The sequence below is a fragment of the Apteryx mantelli genome, chromosome 32 (assembly GCF_036417845.1).
Source record: "Apteryx mantelli isolate bAptMan1 chromosome 32, bAptMan1.hap1, whole genome shotgun sequence".
Taxonomy (NCBI): domain Eukaryota; kingdom Metazoa; phylum Chordata; class Aves; order Apterygiformes; family Apterygidae; genus Apteryx; species Apteryx mantelli.
In genome coordinates this window covers 1,505,849-1,517,638 of record NC_090009.1, presented here as the reverse complement: position 1 = coordinate 1,517,638, position 11,790 = coordinate 1,505,849, and the positions used below count along the sequence as shown (strand labels likewise).

The 11,790-nt window shown below is 52.6% G+C and overlaps 1 long non-coding RNA gene across 2 annotated transcripts in view; it reads left to right on the top strand.

Moving 5' to 3' along the window:
- Nucleotides 1–2,032: 2,032 nt before the first annotated feature.
- LOC136994765 (uncharacterized) overlaps nucleotides 2,033–11,790 on the top strand; it is a 43,365-nt gene continuing 33,607 nt past the window's right edge. For both annotated transcript variants that reach the window (XR_010886671.1, XR_010886670.1), the window contains exon 1: nucleotides 2,033–2,148. This is a non-coding gene — a long non-coding RNA (uncharacterized lncRNA). The remainder of the gene's footprint in view (nucleotides 2,149–11,790) is intronic.

The window sequence follows — 11,790 nt, the reverse complement described above, 5'->3', positions numbered from 1 at the left end:
GAAGAGTTCTGAGATCTGAGGTTGCTATTTCATGCGTGTAGGGGTAAATCCGAGAAGGAAGGGCAGGGCCTGGAGAGACGCAGAGGTGGGTCAGGTTTGGCCAAGCTCTCCAAGGGGAGGCAGCACGAGGGGCAACAGAGTTCAGAGGCCATGTAGGAGCACTTGGTGCAGGGGACCCTGCGGGGGCCAGGAGCCGCAGCCTGGTGAGGCATGCTGCGTGAGCACATCGCGTCCAGCAAGCCCTGCTAACGGGCCATACCAAGCAAACAACTCATTTGGCCCAGCGAGAAGGAGCGAGGGAGGGAGGGATTCCTCCTTGCAGTGGCAGCGCCACATGCTGCTGCTCAAAGCTTCTGCCCCTCGCTTCTGCCCCCAGCTCTGCTCTGGCTGTGTCCTAGTGCTGCCTTCTCCCACCCACTGTGACTCTACACGCACGAGCACCTCATGTTTGGCCTGCTCCCACCGAGCCATGATTTTACACCCGCTCTGGGTCGGTCTGCTCCCCCCACGCACTCTGTCCCGTCCCCCTGCTCGGCCAGCTCCTGCCCCTGCCTTGCAGCCCCACCAAATTTGCTTGCGCAGGTAACGGGGGGGGGGGGGGGGGGGGGGGAGAAACAGGGGGGCACAAAGCCCTTGCAGCGCAGCCCCTGCTCAGCCTGCGCGGCGCATCCCGGCTCCCGGGGTCCGGAGGATGCTTGTGCCTCCAGAGAAAGCGCCGCGGCCCGCCGCGGCCCCGCAGGGCCTCCCGCCGGCTCCTGCAGCGCCTTCCCGGCTCGCTCCGCGCAGCTCCCGCGGCTCCTTCCTGTGCCTCGGCGCCGCGAGCCGGGCTGCAACAGAGCCGGGCGGCCGCGCTGGGGCCCGGGCGGCTGGGTCGGGTCGGGTCGGGCCGGCGCGCAGGAAGGGGCGGGAGCAGCGCCGAGCGGCCGCGCCTGGAGCGGCCTGAGCCGAGCCGAGCCGAGCCGAGCCCGACGCTGCCCGGGCGGCGCGGGGGCCGCGGCCGCAGGTACCGCGGGGGCTCCCGGGGGGCAGCACCGGGGGGCCGCGGAGAGGCAGCACCGGGGGCTGCACGGGGACCGAGCAGGGGCAGCACCGGGACCCCGGAGAGGCAGCGCCGGCGCCGCGGGGGCGGCTCTGCCCCGCCGTGCCTGGCTCCGCGCCGCTGCTCACAGCCCGCCCGGCACCGCGGGCGCTTAGCCGGCTGCGCGGGGGCCGCTGAGCCGCCCCCGGGCTTGGCTCGGTCGCCCGAGCTGTCCCCCCTGTCCCCGGGTCCCGCTTACAGCGTTCTCTGCTGATTTCAGCCCGTGGAGCAGGGGTTCCCCTCCCGGAGCGGGCTCGGCTGCAGCATGGAGCGGACTGACGAGCTCTCGGAGCCCGATGCCCAGGGCACGTGAGAAGGGGAGGCTCTGGGAGCCCCCCGGCGGGTGAGGATCCCACCCCTAGAGACACGCCACCCCAGCTCCCTGTGCTCCCCAGGTCTGTCCTCCATCGTGCGCTCCGTGTTGAGAGCAAAGACGTGAGGCAGCTCAATGCGTCGCTCTGCATGTTTTGATTTACTACCCCCCACACACACCGTGACATTGTTTCCCTTCCAGAAATAAAGCCATTTCTCTTGTCTGTAACCTGGCAGGATGCGTGACGAGGAGGGCGAGGGCAGAGCCAGACCCGAGCTGGGAACGTGCTGAGCGAGGGGAAGGGTGCAGCATGGTATCGGTGAAACAGGAATGGAGCGATGTGGAGGGCGCTCAGCAGGAAGCAGCACATGAGAGGGAAGGAGACCAGAAGGAAACAACTCAGGGAAGGAAGTGGATCTATCCACCCCGCGTGGCGGAAATGTAACGGTCCTCAAGGAATCCGAAGCCCAGTGCAGAACCCCCACCAGGGAGAAGAAGTACATATGCAATGAGTGCGGAAGAAGTTTTGGCCAGAGCTCAAACCTGATTGTGCATCAGCGGATCCACACAGGAGAGAAGCCTTACAAATGTCACGAATGCGGAAAATATGCTGCGGGGTCCTTTGCCGCTCCATCATAAAGGGAAGGATGCTTAAAGTAACACGACCTACAGTGCATGGGCCACCTGTGGCATTGGCTGGCACGTATGTATATGCTGTAGTGCCACACAGAAGGAACCACCCTAATGGTGGTATAAGGTGAGCAGACGCATAGGTAACATTTATAGTGTCATTACAAATTAACTGTGTATTGGTTACATGCCGCAGAACAGGGGCAGCATTTACAAAGCACAAGCAAATATCTGCTTTAGATATGTTAGCTATATGAAAAGAGTAAGTCCAAGGTGTCATCTTTTGGGAAACAATACCCAAATTGTATAAATTCATGGGAGTAACAGAAATCTCTCTCTTTTTTTTTTTAATATATAAGTCTGTAATACCGCGAGTGGAGCTGGTACACCTACGTGACACGTAGTTAAGACATCATCCACTGATTGTCCTCCTGCAATACAGAAAGCAGAGAGGTTAGCGGATGTTTGTGCGAGCCAAATCCATGCATTTACATGGGAAGCTGGATGGTCTTGTAGATTAACGGCATCTGTCGTGGTCAACAAGAGGCAACATCCCAACAGCAACTTACAGATGCCGGCGTGATAACCTCTTGAGGGGACGATAGAAAGGCATGATATCACCATCAGGAAGAACTAGAGCAGCGGCTCCTGGACCATCTGCTTGTTATGGAAAATTAGGCTCGCCGGCCACCATAAGAGGCTTCGACCCTAGGTTCCCGCTGAGGCAAGAGTTCAAAGTCAGATTGGAGAGAAATAAAATTTAATGACACATGTGCAGTAATTACAGCTCAAGCTGGGTGCTTCCACAGAGGGACCCCACACAAGGACAGCCCTGCGCAATTATACCCTTACAATCCAAGTTCACCACCCCTCAAGAAATAGTTCGAACCAATAGTAATAGTTAGGTTTGGGGTCTTCCCCTTCTCCATTGGGTTCCTTCATTGTCTCTAGCCAGGCTGCTGCTTTTCTTAGCTTCAAGATTGCTACTCCTGCTGTCCATGTAACTTCTTCATCTCTCTGGCTTGAACCGGCTCTGGGGCCCCCTTTTACTTACCCAGGTAAAAGTTCAACGTATCTAGATGAAAGGTCACAGCTTGCAGCCTAAGGCTTCAGCAAATTCAGCTACTAATGCTAAGCAAGTTATGCTAAGCGATTAATTCTAGACCGCTTCAGTCCGATAGTCTCTAACATGCCAGAACAGCGCCAGGCCGCTTTTCCTTTTGAGGAGTTAGTATCCACACAGTGGCTAAAGAGTGTGTCGAGGGTGTTTGCTGAACTTGAGGCATTCCGGCACTGTGGATCAGAATTCCTTGCAGTATCGGTGTTCCCTGTGAGACATTTGCTGGCGTGGATACGGATACCTGGAAAGATAAATCTGGAGAAGAGGTCAATGAGAGTGGGGCTGTTTGAACAGGTATCAAAGGTGTAAACAACTACATGCACTGTGAAGGGCAGTCAAGGCTTAAGTGTAAGCTTATAACTCTTTGTTCAGTAATCATACGTTGCTCAGATGTATAGAATTCTACCTCCCCAGAGGCGAGTATGCGGGGCGCGATCTCCCTTCCATTATGGATATCCGAGCAGGGGTTGCTGGAGTTGGTTTGGCTTGTACTCGCTCATAGGGAGTAAGCATTCCAACACGCCTGTTGTTAAGCATAAACAGCGCTTGTGGGAGCACGCTCACCCCCCCCCCCCGATGTTTGCGTGGTGCTAAGTGTTTGGATTTGTTCTTTTAGCAGGCCATTCATTCTCTCTATTAATCCACTAGCTGGAGGGTGGTACGGTACATGCAAGAGCCAGGTGATCCCCAAGTCCTTTGCCCATTCTTGTACTACATGGCCTGCAAAGTGGGTACCTTGGTCACTCCGTATTTCTTTTGGTATACCATAAGTATACATGAGTTGCTTTAAGTCCCATACACTAGAGGACTGATTCGCATGGGAGGTAGGATATGCACAAATAAGACCTAAGTGTCTGCAGCAGTCAATATATACTTTCGTCCCTGTGAGGGGGGTAACGGGCCTACATAATCTACTTGCTGGGTTGCAAAGGGTTGTTCGCCCCACTTCATGCAACCATATGTGCTGGTGAAAGGCACTTTTGTTAGCTTCATACAAATGGGAGAGTTAGCACGGGCTGTCTTATACCAGCGTAGCGCTAACATGGGATGGCCTGGTGATAGATCCCAAACCTAAGTTGGGATGGGGCCACGATGCCCTGATTGTTCATGCGCTTGCCAAGCTTGCTTTAACCCTGAGGGAGTTGCCATCTGGTCGACTGCTGTATTATGCTGAGTTTCGAGGGTCTCCTGCTTCTGATGGGCATCAACGTTGCACAGACACAGCTTTAGCTTGCACAGTGTCCCAAAGCCTTTCCCACAAGGGGCTCCCCCAGAGTTCCTTATCATGTATCTTCCACTGTGCGGTGGCCCATGTTGGTAACCAGGTGGGCCCTGACGGTATCATGCGTCACCCATGCCTGAATGGGGAGGGGGGTGTATACAGTCACTGGGTCACCTCCCGTAACTCGTTCGCTATCCTGCAAAGCCCACACCACAGCCAAAAGCTGTTTCTCCAGAGGTGTATAATTTGCTGTGGCCCCTTGCAGGGAACGGGACCAGAAACCTATAGGTTCCCGCCTTGCATGGGCACATTGCTGCCACAACCCCCAAGACACTGTATCCCCCATGACCGTTACCTCCAGCTCGAAAGGTTGTCCCTCATACGGAGTGAATAGTTCGCACTGTTGGACCACCGCCTCCTTGCACAGATCAAAGGCTTGCTGCTGTTCTTTAGTCCATCGCCATTGGCTACTTTCTTTTGGTCAAACATTGTAGCGGCCACATTCAATATGCTAAGTGGGATATAAAGGTCTGCCAGAACAGCCAAAGGCCCCCAAAAGCTTGTGGTTGTCTCACAGCAGTGGGAACAGGGTGCTGTTGAATAGTATTGTGCACTTCCTAAGGGATAGCTTTCGTCTGCCACCTCCAGACTATCCCTAAGGATTGCACGCTGATGTCCGGCCCCTGTACCTTCTTAGGGTTTACAGCACACCCCCACTCCTGTAGGGTCTGTACCAGCAATGATAACTGCTCACCTACTCGCTCTTCAGAAGGTCCCATTATCAAAATATCATCGATATAATGATGGATGGTACACTCTGGAAGGAGGGGAGGGAGATCAGCTGAGATCATCTGGTGGCAAATGGGTGGCTACATTTATAGCCCTGAGGAAGGACTTGAAACGTATATTGCTTATTATTCCATGTAAACACGAATTGATCTTGCGAATGCAGGGAGATAGTGATGGAGAAGAATGCATTCGCCAAATCAGTGACAGCTTTTCATTCCTGCAGATGTTTCCCTATGCCTTCCAGCAGAGTTACCATGTCAGGTACTATGGCTGCTAATGGTGGGGCAATGTTATTTAGCTCCCTGTAATCCACAGTCATACGCCATGAGCCATCAGGCTTCCGAACAGGCCAAATAGGACTATCGAAAGCTGACAGGGCAGGGCGTATTATTTGAGTATGCAACAAAGCATCTATAGGTTCCTGAATCTCCTTTCCCCACCAGGAATTCTATATTGCTTCACTTGCACCACAGTGGGGGGAACCAGTAAATCCACTGGGTCCCATTTGGGATACCCTCTAATCAAAGTAATGGATTGCAACTGTGGTAATGCAGGACTTTTTCCAAAGGAGCACAATCCTTGCAGGCTCTGAATATCTCTGCCCAGTAGCACGTCAATCCCCAAGATGTAGTCATGAATCAGCGCTAATAAAACTGTGGCAGAAAATGGGGGGGTTTTGCCAATTGCTAACGTAACTACAGCCTGTATCGCTGGGCTGGCCGATCCTCCTAACCCACGTATAGGGGTAGTGGCCTTCCCCGGAGCTACCACGCTATGTAGGACAGGAGCTTCTCCTCCAGTATCTACTAAAGTGAGCACAGCAATTTCTCCTCCAGAGCACCAGCGAATTCGCAGGGGTACATAAGGACATCGGTCCCCCCGATGGTAAGCCGCAACAGATGCTCGTATTGTGGGGGTCCTGTCTCCCCCTCGTTGTCTCTTGGCTGGCAGTTTCCACACTGTGGCTGGAGCGGGGGGGGGGGGGGGGGGCAGCAGGCTGTGTTCAACATTGCTGATCAGCATGTAACCACCGCCACCACTTGAATAAGTCAACAGTAGAAAGACCATTTATCTCCTCATGTAATACCCCTGCCTGCAGCAAATCAGCCCACATCCATCCAGAAGGAGGACCCAGGGAACTACAGGCCAGTCAGCCTCACTGCCATCCCTGCAAAGGTGATGCAGCAGCTCATCCTGGAGGCCATCTCCAAGCATGTGGAGGAAAAGAAGGTGATCAGGAGTAGTCAGCATGGCTTCACCAAGGGGAAATCATGCCTAACCAATCTGATAGCCTTCTATGATGGAATGACTGGCTGGGTAGATGAGGGGAGAGCAGTGGCTGTTGTCTACCTTGACTTCAGCAAGGCTTTTGACACTGTCTCCCATAACATCCTCATAGGGAAGCTCAGGAAGTGTGGGCTAGATGAGTGGACAGTGAGGTGGATTGAGACCTGGCTGAATGGCAGAGCTCTGAGGGTTGTGCTCAGCAGTGCAGAGTCTAGTTGGAGGCCTGTAGCTAGTGGTGTCCCCCAGGGGTCAGTACTGGGTCCAGTCTTGTTCAACTTCTTCCTCAATGACCTGGATGAAGGCACAGAGGGCACCCTCAGCAGGTTTGCTGCTGATCGCAAACTGGGAGGAGTGGCTGAGACCCCAGAAGGCTGTGCTGCCATTCAGAGAGCCCTGGAGAGGCTGGAGAGCTGGGCGGAGAGGAACCTCATGAAGTTCAACAAAGGCAAATGCAGGGTCCTGCACCTGGGGAGGAATAACCCCATGCACCAGTACAGGTTGGGAGTTGAGGTGCTGGAAAGCAGTTCTGCTGAGAAGGACGTGGGAGTGCTGGTGGACACCAAGTTAAGCATGAGGCAGCAATGTGCCCTTGTGGCCAAGGCGGCCAATGGGATGCTGGGGTGCATTAGGAAGAGTGTTGCCAGCAGGTGGAGGGAGGTGATTCTCCCCCTCTCCTCAGCCCTGCTGAGGCCACATCTAGAGTACTGTGTCCAGTTCTGGGCTCCCCAGGACAAGAGGGATGTGGCACGACTGGAGCAAGTCCAGCGAAGGGCTACAAAGATGATTAGGGGATTGGAGCATCTCTCTTATGAGGAAAGGCTGAGAGAGCTGGGCCTGTTGAGCGTGGAGAAGAGAAGGCTGAGAGGAGATCTTATCAATGTGTACAAGTATCTGAAGGGAGGGTGTCGAGAGGATGGGACCAGACTCTTTTCAGTGGTGCCGAGCGACAGGACGCGAGGCAACGGGCACAAACTGAAACACAGATAGTCCCATGTGAATGTGAGGAAAAAGTTCTTCCCTGTGAGGGTGACAGAGCCCTGGAAGAGGTTGCCCAGAGAGGTTGTGGAGTCTCCTTCTCTGGAGATTTTCAAAACCCGCCTGGACGTGATCCTGTGCAACGTGCTCTAGCTGACCCTGCTTGAGGAGGGGGGATGGACTAGATGATCTCCAGATGTCCCTTCCAACCCCAACCATTCTGTGATTCTGTAATGTCCCCTTTAGCCGCAAGGGCTGACTAGAGAAGGGAACTGCCAATGCAGAGAGTTAGTCCAAGGAGATAACCACTCGCAACGACCAGATGAAAGGAGCCCTGATGACCCTGAGGCAGTAGGATTGGGAATTTTCGGTATGTGGGCAATTCATTTAGACCAAAAGGAACATATAGTAGGCAAAGTGGAAGGCCAGGAAGTCGAATTTTTAGTAGACACAGGAGCCACATTATGTCTTTTAAATTTAACCCCCAAAAGGATCCAGAACTAAAGATGAAGTTCTAATACACGGAGTCGCAGGAGGAGGGGGAAAGAGGTTAAGTAAACCTCTCTTGGTAACAATAGGAAACAAAAGTGTACGGGGGAAATCTGTAGGAGCCGAACCATCTCCAGCATGTTTGCTAGGAAGGAATCTTTTGCAAACCCTAGATGTAGAATTGCGCTTATTGCCTGAAGGAATGGGTCTAATAATTATGGGGATGAGTGTAATTCTAGAAAGCCCAAACCCTGAAGTAAAAATAACTACCAGAAGTGCTGAAATCTGTAGCAGCAACGTTACAGAGTAAAACCGGCACAGACGTTGGACTGTTGGCCTCAGCCCAACCTGTAGCTATAAAAACAAAGGGAGGAGCACCACCAGCTATAAAACAGTATCCTATGCCCCAAGAAGCTGAAAAAAAGCATACAAAAGCAGATAGACCGATATCTGGCCCAAGGCGTTCTAAAAATATGTATTTCACCATATAATACTCCCATGCTCCCTGTAAAACAGAACAAACTAGACGAAGATGGAGATCCAGAAAACTGCTTTGTACAAGATTTGCAGGCCATCGATCAACACGTGGTGACTCCTCACCCAGTGGTACCTGATCCTTCCACTATGTTTTTACAAACACCGCATTGGGCCAAATGTTTTGCCATAATTGATCTAACCACTGCTTTCTTTAGTATCCCACTTGATGAAAGTAGCCAACCCTTATTTGCCTTTACATGGAAAAGGCAACAGTTAACATGAACGTGCCTCCCACAAGGGTTCACAGGGTCTCCCACCATTTTTTCATGAATATTGGGGAAAGGTTTAAAGGATAACGAATTACCAGGGGGATCAGCTCCAATGCATATGTGGACGACTTGCTGAGAGCAAGTAAAGGTGAAAATACCTGTATAATAGACAGTGTACATCTATGTACTGCTTTAGCAGAAAAAGGTCACCGTGCATCTCCGCCAAAACTCCAGCTGTGTCTAAAAGAGGTGAAAGACTTAGGGTTCATTCTGAGAGAAGGGCAACGACTAGTAGACCCAGAAAGAGTAAATGCTATAATAAAACTCGCCCGTCCACGAACAAAGAAATTGGTAGGAGGATTCCTTGGAGCTGTGGGATTTTGCAGACCATGAATCCCTGGGTTGGGAGAATTAACAAAACCCCTGACAGAGGCAACTAAGGATGAAGAGGCAGAACCCATTGCATGGGGCCCTGAAAGAGAACAAACTTTCACAACAGTAAAAGGAGCTTTGGCGTCTGCACCTGCTCTCGGGCTCCCAGATTACACAAAGCCCTTCAATTTGTATGTACATGAATGTAAGGCGATTGCCAGCGAAGTAGTAACACAAAAATTAGGACCCCACCAGAGACTGCTACCATATTATTCTGCTCAACTAGATTCAGTTGCGGCTGGAGCACCAGTCTGCAGCAAATCTGTGGCAGCAACAGCAACAATAGTAGAGAGAAGCCTCCCCCTCATTCTGGGACACCCTGTAACAGTTTATGATGTCCCACACAAAGTAGAAGTATTGATTAAACAATATGCAGCCCAAGCATTATTGCCACAGCGAGCACATAGATACAAACTGATCCTTCTAATGGCAGATAATGTAGTCTTGAAAAGGTTAACACTGAATCTGGCAACTTTACTCCTCTTGCCTGATGATGGAGAGGAACATCACCAACATGAGCAGGTGATGCATACCTCAAGTGAACCGAGAACCAACTTAACTGATACTCCTTTGCAAGACCCAGGCCTAACTCCGTTTGTAGACGGCTCATCCTACTACCTACATGGGCAACAAAGAACTGGGTGTGCAGTAGTCAGCCAGGGACAAGTAACAGAAGCTGGGTCACTTCCCACCCGAATGAGTGCACAAGGAGCAGAATCGGTAGCGTTGACTCATGCAGTGCACCTGGGAAAAGGGAAGAGAGTCAACACCTCCCAATATGTCTTTGGAGTATGTCATGCTACAGGAATGCTGTGGAAGGAAAGAGGATTTTTTTACGTTGGCCAAGAAAATGATTCCTAACGGACAAAAAGTGCAAGAATCATTAAAGGCACTTGAGCTTCCTAAGGACATTGCTGTAGTACACTGCCCAGCCCATACTAAGGACACCGCAGAAGTTAGTAAAGGGAATGCTTCAGCTGATGCTGCCGCAAAGGCTGCAGCCCAACAGCCTCTGAAGGAATGGATGGTTGCAATTCCAAAGGGGAACCAGAGCGAATGGCCAAATTTAATAGAACCTCAAACCACGTATGAAAAGGACTGCTCAGCAAAAGAGAAGAAACAGTGGGAAAAGCGGGAAGCAAAACAAAATGAGGATGGAATATGGACAACTGGAGGAAAACCAATTCTACCCAAGAAACATGTAATTACTGTAGTTAGATGGTTCCATGATAAAGCTCATGGGGGAGCAGAGGCGGTAGCTAACCAGGTACAAAAAGTATGGGCAGCTCCAGGAATTTACGCTCCTGCAAAAAGGATAACCAGGAGCTGCCCAACCTGCCAAAAGTTCTCAAGCAGCAAACCAAGCTCAGAGTTAGGGCGACGACTGTGGGCCTACTGCCCTTTTCAAAGGCTACAAATAGATTACGCGAATATGCCGTCTGTCAATGGGTACAAACACTTGTTAGTGATAGTAGATCAGTTATCAGGCTGGCTAGAAGCTTTCCCAACAAGGAAGGCCGACTCAGGAGGGGTAGTAAAAGCCTTCCTAAAAGAAATCAGACCCAGGTATGGGGTTCCAGAAGCCATCGAGTCAGACGGGGTGCCCATTTTACAGCAAACAGAATCGGTCGATTATATAAGTCACTAGGGATAAAAAAGAAACCTACATACCCCTTATCACCCACAGTCTTCAGGACAGGCAGAAAGAATGAATAAAAGGGAAAAAATATCAAGACTAGGCACACACACTAGTCTAAAACAGCCAGAAGCACTGAACTTAGCTCTATGGGATGTTTGAAATGTTCCACGACAACCCATAGGACTAACACCAGCAGAAATCCTCTTTGGGAGACATTTGGCCATACGAGGGACAATGAATGAACCCAATGGAGAAGGGGAAGACCCCAGATCTGAATATGACTCTTGGTCCGAAGTCTCGCATGAGGGGTGAGGAACTTAGATCGTAAGGGTATAATTGCGCAGGGCTGTCCTTGTGCAGGGTCCCTCTGCGGAGGCCCCCACCTCGAGCTGTTATTTGACGCTGAACCACTTCCAGTAAACCAGTTTGTGATACTCGGTGTCTGAGACTCTGCTTCGGGAAACCGAGGGTCAAGGAACTTCTTTAACAACCGTGCACCAGCACAAGAGCTGCCCGGATGCTAGTGACACCTAGGGGGGCAGGACACCTGGGTCCCCAGGGGTGACTTAGGCAGGGGCAGGACACCTGGGTCCACAGTGGGGCACCCTGGGGGAGGGGGACAAGACAGGGGCCAGGGGGTGTTGGGGTTGTCGAGGCATCCCAGGGGGGTCTGAGGGGCTGTGGGGAGGGGGCCAGGTGGTGTGGGGAGCCTTTGGGGGCCCCCTCAGGAGTTGGGGGGGTCCCGGGGGGTCTCGGTGCGTGGGGAGCCTTGGGGGTCCCCCTCAGGAGTTGGGGGGTTCCCAGGGAGGATCCTGGGGGTTCTGAGGGGTTTTGGGGGACTGGGGAGAGCTGAAGGGCTGGGGGAGGAGGTCATGGGGGGACCCAGGTTGTGGGGGGAGGGGGTGCAAGGGGTGGGGGTGCCTTGGGAGGGCACTCAGGAGCTGGGGGGCTCCCTGGCAGGGGTCCTGGAGAGGTCTGGGGGGATGTTGGGGGGAACCTGGGGCATATGGGGTGCTGGGGGTGGACAGGGGCTGGCATTGGTTTGAGGATGGGCCTGGGGGGGCACTCAG